Source organism: Hypanus sabinus, chromosome 4 (genome assembly GCF_030144855.1).
Source record: "Hypanus sabinus isolate sHypSab1 chromosome 4, sHypSab1.hap1, whole genome shotgun sequence".
NCBI classification, from domain to species: domain Eukaryota; kingdom Metazoa; phylum Chordata; class Chondrichthyes; order Myliobatiformes; family Dasyatidae; genus Hypanus; species Hypanus sabinus.
The window spans coordinates 117,513,490-117,520,073 of NC_082709.1; positions in this window are offsets into that span (position 1 = coordinate 117,513,490).

Sequence of the window (6,584 nt, forward strand, 5' to 3'; positions counted from 1 at the left end):
ATGATACAGCAAAATTCTAAGCGGTCTTCAAGTGGGGAATATGTTTATTGCTTACTCGAAGGTAGTCATAGCTAATTCTAAAAAGCAGAAAATAAATACCTGTCAAGTTTTATGAAACGCAATATATTCCCATCTATCGAGTGTTTTCAGCACTTATTTTAATCTGAGTGGTACAATGCTCAAGTACAGCCAAAATATCTAATGAACAAAAATTACTTCGTCAGACCAGATAAAATAAAAAGATGAAAAATTAATGTAAAAAGTCGGACTCTAGAATTACGGCATCTGACTACAGCATTGGGTAAAGGTTAATAGACTACATATTTTAATAACATTTTAACACGGGAAGCAAAATGAAATTATCTTTTATTTCAGAAAAGCATTTGAATGTTATTTAGGAGCTTAAAAAGCCCTCTCTGTTAAACAAATCACGAAACGTTAGGGTAAAGCAAACTAGTTTCCTTTTTCAGTTTTAAATGTTGACACTGGCGTCCTCTGGTGTATGCCCACACACATAAAACCAACAGGTTTGCTCTCCTTTCCCTGAACATCGCATGCTTTCACGAGTTAGCAGCAACATAAAAAAGCGTTCGTAATTTGCTGTGAACAGGTTTGCGCGACATCTAAGTGACAACTCCTACTATGGAAAGAGAAGCTTTGCAGAGCCGATCGCCGATAATGGTAAGGGGGAAGTAACCGAAGACAAGTTTCCTAACCCGTAATTGCACACGATACTCTTTAAGTATCTTTTTAATATAAACTGTTGAGAAACAGTATTTCTTTCTCAGGACCGTCCAATCACATTCATTTTCATTGAATTTAATTACGTTAAAGCCTTTTTTGCCAGTGAATCTACCATGACGTTTCCTTTATACTATTTTTGGGCTTACTTCGAAGTTCCTCGAGAATGATGTCTTACAGCTATTTAACATTGATTCGTAAAGGAAATAATTTTTACTGATGACAGTATTTTATGTTTGTTCTCTTGTCTTGCAGGTTAACTTTCCAGATAATTTCATTTTTCAGATATTCCTATTGTAAACGTTTAACCTGTTTATTTAGTGTTTATGATTGCACAATAAGGTTTTTAGTCCCACGTTTAATGTATTCAAATTAATTTTTAAGTGTTACATGCTTCAATGTCTATTTTTTGCATGTTTTTAAAGTGTTCTTTAAGTTATCTTTTAGTATCAGTTTTTAAAAAGGTGAGACGAGTTGACTTTTATTTTTAAAAAAGATTAAAGTGTTTCTCTATCGTTTACGTTTTCAACTGCAACATACATTGTATTTGAAAGTTTTATTTTGTTTGACAACACACCCTTTCGAATTTCCTTTACCTTGTAAATTTTCTGGTGACTTTGCATTGCTATGTTGGGATATATGAATATTTCATTGCCTTGTAGGAACATTAACAACAATTCGGTTCTACATCGTGCCTAACCTCCAAATGTGACCCAGATAAGCAGTAATTTATAAACAGACCTGGAATAAAGAGGTAACTATTAAGGAACATCATAAAGGAATGAATTCCAGAGATGTCAGCAAAATCTCAGCAGCGGAAGTCGTAATTCTGAAATGTAGTCCAGATGTATATTGCTCACACGACAAAACACTTAAACGTTCACAAATCTAGAACCTGCAACATGTTAGGTATCTAACCACGCCACTCAAACTTCAGGAAATCTTGGAAGCAGCCAAGCAGCTGTTGAATATGCCAGTGAAGCACACAGCAGTAAAAAGAATACTAAGGTAACCTGAAGCATTCTTCCGAACAGGAGGAATACCATACGTTTTGCATTACTGTTCGGGAAAATGCTTAAAAAGTAAATATATTATATTATTGCCGCGTTCATTAGAGTTTATGTGGTATTCCTTGAAATGCATGTAGCGCGGTGAAATAAATGGTCAGATTTTAAAGCAAACTGCTTGTGATCCTCTGATAGCGCTATCTCTGCCACTAGGAGGCGCACAAGTTGCCTTGGGGACTGACCATCGATGCTTTTTTTCTGCAGGAGCTTCCCACGCGGACGGAGACAAGATCAGCAATTCGGGGCATACATATGGGATGCAACACTCTGAAACTTAGGATCGCACACTTATTAAGCACTTCTCTCAGTCCTTGTGTGAAATTTAGTCACTATCTGCTCTAATGTGCCGTTGTATGGTTTGCGTTATTTCATTTTGAGCACCTCGACATTTCTATTTCCACAAAGTGCACGTCTGGAACGACACGTTATTTATTTACCTCTTGAGATGCCGCGCGGAATAGGCCGCTCGAACCACGCCACTGATTTAATCCAGCCTAATCATCGGACAATTAATTTACCAATCGGTATATTTTTGGATTGTGCGAGGAAAGCGGAGCACCACGCAGTCACGGGGAGAATATACGAACATGCATTCTTCTAAATGCCGGTGAATACAGGTCCAAAGCTGTCAAGCGCTCCGCACATGTTAACCCCTTCATCCCCGGAATAATCGTGAACCTCCTCTGGACTCTGTCCAATAACAATACATCCTTTCCGAGACATGGGACGCAAAACTGTTGACAATACACCAAGTGTGGCCAGACGAATGTCTTATAAAGGCTCAGCCTTATCTCCTTGCTTTTAGATTCTATTCCCCTTGAAATAAGTGCCAGCATTACATTTGCCTTCTTTACCACAGCCTCAACCTGTAAATTAACCTTCTGGGAGTCTTCCACGAGGACTCCCATGTCCCGCTGCACCTCTGATGTTTCAACCTTCCCCATTTAGATAATAATCTGCACAGTTGTCCCTTTTACTAAAATGCATTATCATAGATTTCCCAACACTGTTTTCCATCTGCCACTTTTTTGCCCATTCTTCCAATCTAAGTCCTGCTGCAATCGCATTGCTTCCTCAGCGCCACCTACCCTTCCACCTATCTTTGTATCATATGCAATCTTGGTCACAAAGCCATCAATTCCATTATCCAAACCATTGATGAACAACGTGAAAAGCAGCGGTCCCAATACTGACCCCTGAGGAACACCATTAGTCACTGGCAGTCAATCAGAAAAGGCTCCTTTTATTATTCCAACGCTTTACCAACCACTGAGGTTAGGCTAACTGGTTCATGATTTCTTTCCTTTTGCCTTCCTCCATTAAATTTGTAATCTCCAGTTCTCTGGGACTATGCCTGCATCAAGTGATTCTTGAAGGATCATGACCAATGCATCCATTATCTCTACAACAACCTCTCTCAGCATTCTGGGATGTAGTCCATCTGGCCCAGGTGACTTATCCACCTTGAGTTTGCCTAGCACTTTTCCTTTGTTATAGCAATGGCACTCACTCTTGCTCCCTGCCATTCACAGACCTCTGGCACACTGCTAGTGTCTTCCATAGTAAAGACAAATGCAAAGTACCCATTAAGTTCATTTGCCATTTCTTTGTCCCCCATTACTACCTCACCAGCATTATTTTCCAGTGGTCCAATATCAACTCTCACCTCCCTTTTACTTTGTATATAACTGGAAAAAAACCTTTGGTGTACTGCTTTGTATTATTGGCTAGTTTGCCCTCATATTTCATCTTTTCCTTTCTTATAGCCTTTTAAATTACCTTTTGGTAGATTTTAAAAGCTTCACAATTATCCAACTTCCCTTTTTTTTTGCTACCTTATATGCCCTTTCCTTGTCTTTTATGCAGTCCTTAACTTCTCTTCTCAGCCATGGTTGCCTACTCCTGCCATTTGAGAACTTCTTCTGTAGGAGATATCTATCCTGCGCCTTGTGAACTATTCCAGAAACTTCAGCCATCTCTGCTCTGCTGTCATCACTGCCGATATTCTTCTTCAATCTCCATGAGCAGGCTCCCCTCTGATGCCTCGATAAATTCCCTTTATTCCATTGCGATACTGATGCACGTGATTTAAGCTTCTTGCTTTCAAATTGCTGTCTACTCTATCTATGCCTCTCATAATCTTGTAAATCTCTATCAGATCTCCCCCCAGTCTCCGGCACTCCAGAGAAAACAACCCAAGTTTATCAAGCCTCTTCCGATAGCACATGCCCTCTAACCCAGACAGCATCCTGTTAAATCTCTTCTGCACCCTCTCCAAAGCCTCAACTCCTTCCTATAGTGGGGTGACCAGAACTGTATGCAATAATCCAGATGTGGCCTAGCCAGAGTTTTATAAAGTTGTAACATAACCTCTTGACTTTTGAACTCAATGTCCTGGCTGATAAAATATAGCATTCCATAACCCTTCTTATCAATCTGTGCATCCCTTTCAAGGAGCTATGTACTTGGATCCCAAGATCTCTCTGCTCAGCAATACTGGTAAGGGTCTTGCCCTTAACAGTGTTCTATCTCCTTGTATTTGCTTTACCAAAGTGCAACACCTCACACTTATCTGAGTTAAACTCCATTTGCCATTTCTTAGCCCACATCTGCAACTATCTATATTGCAGTGTATTCTTTGCCAGCCTTCTACACTATCCACAATTCCATCAATCTTGGTATCATCTACAAACTTACTAACCCACTCTACATTTTCATCCAGGGCATTTATATACATAATGAACAGCAGAGGTCCCAGCACAGATCCCCATGGAACTCCACTAACTACAGACCTCCAGCTCAAATAAGTCCCTCCAACCGCTACCCTCTGGGTATATCTGGGTATAGGAGCACAAGCCAGTTCTGAATCCAAACAGCCAATTTGCTCTGGACCACTTGTATCTTAATCTTCTGGACTTTGTCAAACGCCTTACTAAAATCCATGTAGACAACATCCACTGCCCTACCCTCATCAATCTCTCTTGCCATCTTCTCAAAATATTCAGGCAAGTTGGTAAGGCATGAACTGCTGGCTCTCCCTAATTAGGCCATGGATTTCCAAATGCTCATGTATCCTATCCCTAAGAATTTTCTCCAGCAATTTCCCTACAACTAACATGAGATTGACTGGTCTATAGTTCCCATAATTTTCCCTTGTTCCCTTCTTAAATAGAGTTACAACATTAGCCACTTGCCAGTCCTCCGGGACCTCACCTGTGGCTAGAGAGGACACTAAGATACTAACCAAGGGCCCATCAATTTCATCTCTTGCCTCCTTCTATAACCAGGGGTAAATTCCATCAGACCCTGGGGACTTATCCACCTTAATTCTTATTAGAAGGCCCAACACCTCCTCCTCCTTGATCTCTAAACACCTTAACATATTAATATGCTCAGCCTGGCTGCTGCTGCTGTTGTGATCCAATGGGTCATCCCCCAGCAGTATCCAAAGAGGTATACTTGTTGCTGACTTCTTAATCCCCTTACCTCTCCTGATGGTCACCCATCTGCTTTCCAAAGCCTGTACTCTGGGTGTGTACCCTGGCTCTGTTATGAAATATTCTAAAAAGTTCAATCCATCTAATCTCAGACTTGTTTTCTAAAAGACATTGTATGATAATCGTGAATCAAAGCACACCAGTTTTCATTCAATATAAAATTTATATATAATTATTATTATATACAGCATAATGTAAAATACATATATAATATGTAATATCTTTGGCCTCTGAAAAATGTTGCTTTGCTTTTATAAAAGTGACACAAGTCACAGCAAAAGTTGCTCATGTAAAAGTGCCTGCTTTCAATTCCACAGTTTAAACTGAGAACTGCACCACTTTGGTTCACAAGATTGGATATGTGAATTTGCTCCCCGCACAGATCTACAGTCACGTTCCTGCAGTAGTCCAGGAACTTTCACTTTAACAGCAATTGCAGTGCAAGTTTCCCTCATTTTTCAATGTCATGATTCCTACTGATGTCCACTTGCATGGGTATCTTTTAGTCTGCTATTAGGTATGACACAGTGCTTAGACCAATAAACAATCCAAGATCCAATTTCCACCTGGCTTACCAGGTTACGTTTCTTTTCCCTGACTTACTTAGTTAAAATTACTTCAGATCAATAGCTGGACTGCATATATACCCAGATTTAGCGAGGGAATTCAACACAGCATAGGGATTGAATTAAATGCTCTCATGGATTGTCTGGCTCAGTACATTTATCCAATATTCAGTGAAGTTCAATTTCCCTTTATTTCACATTTCATAAGTAACATGTGCAGAGCTTACTGATCTAACAGATTTTGACAAAAATGTGGGTATTTTGCACACCCATTTCTCATTTGAACAGTTGCTTTGGGCCCAAAATAACATTAACAGTGGAAGTTACCTGCATAGCACTGCATTAAGGAATAGAATTACCATTAAAATCAGAACCAAAATCAGGTATTGTTATCACCAGCACATGACATGAAATTTGTTAACTTAGCAGCAGCCGTTCAATGCAATACATAATAAAGTAAATCAATTATGTATATTGAATAGATTTTTTTAAATGTGCAAAAACAGGAATATTGTATACTATATTAAAAAAAAGGTAGTGTTCAAAGCTTCAATGTCCATTTAGGAATCGTATGGCAGAGGGGAAGAAGCTTTTCCTGAATCGCTGAGAGGAAATAGGGTGAAAGTAACAAAATAAGTGAGAATCACTTTAAGCAAATCAAATTTCAAACATATTCTATACTGATTATAACTTTCTACTGTTTCATTCTAGTC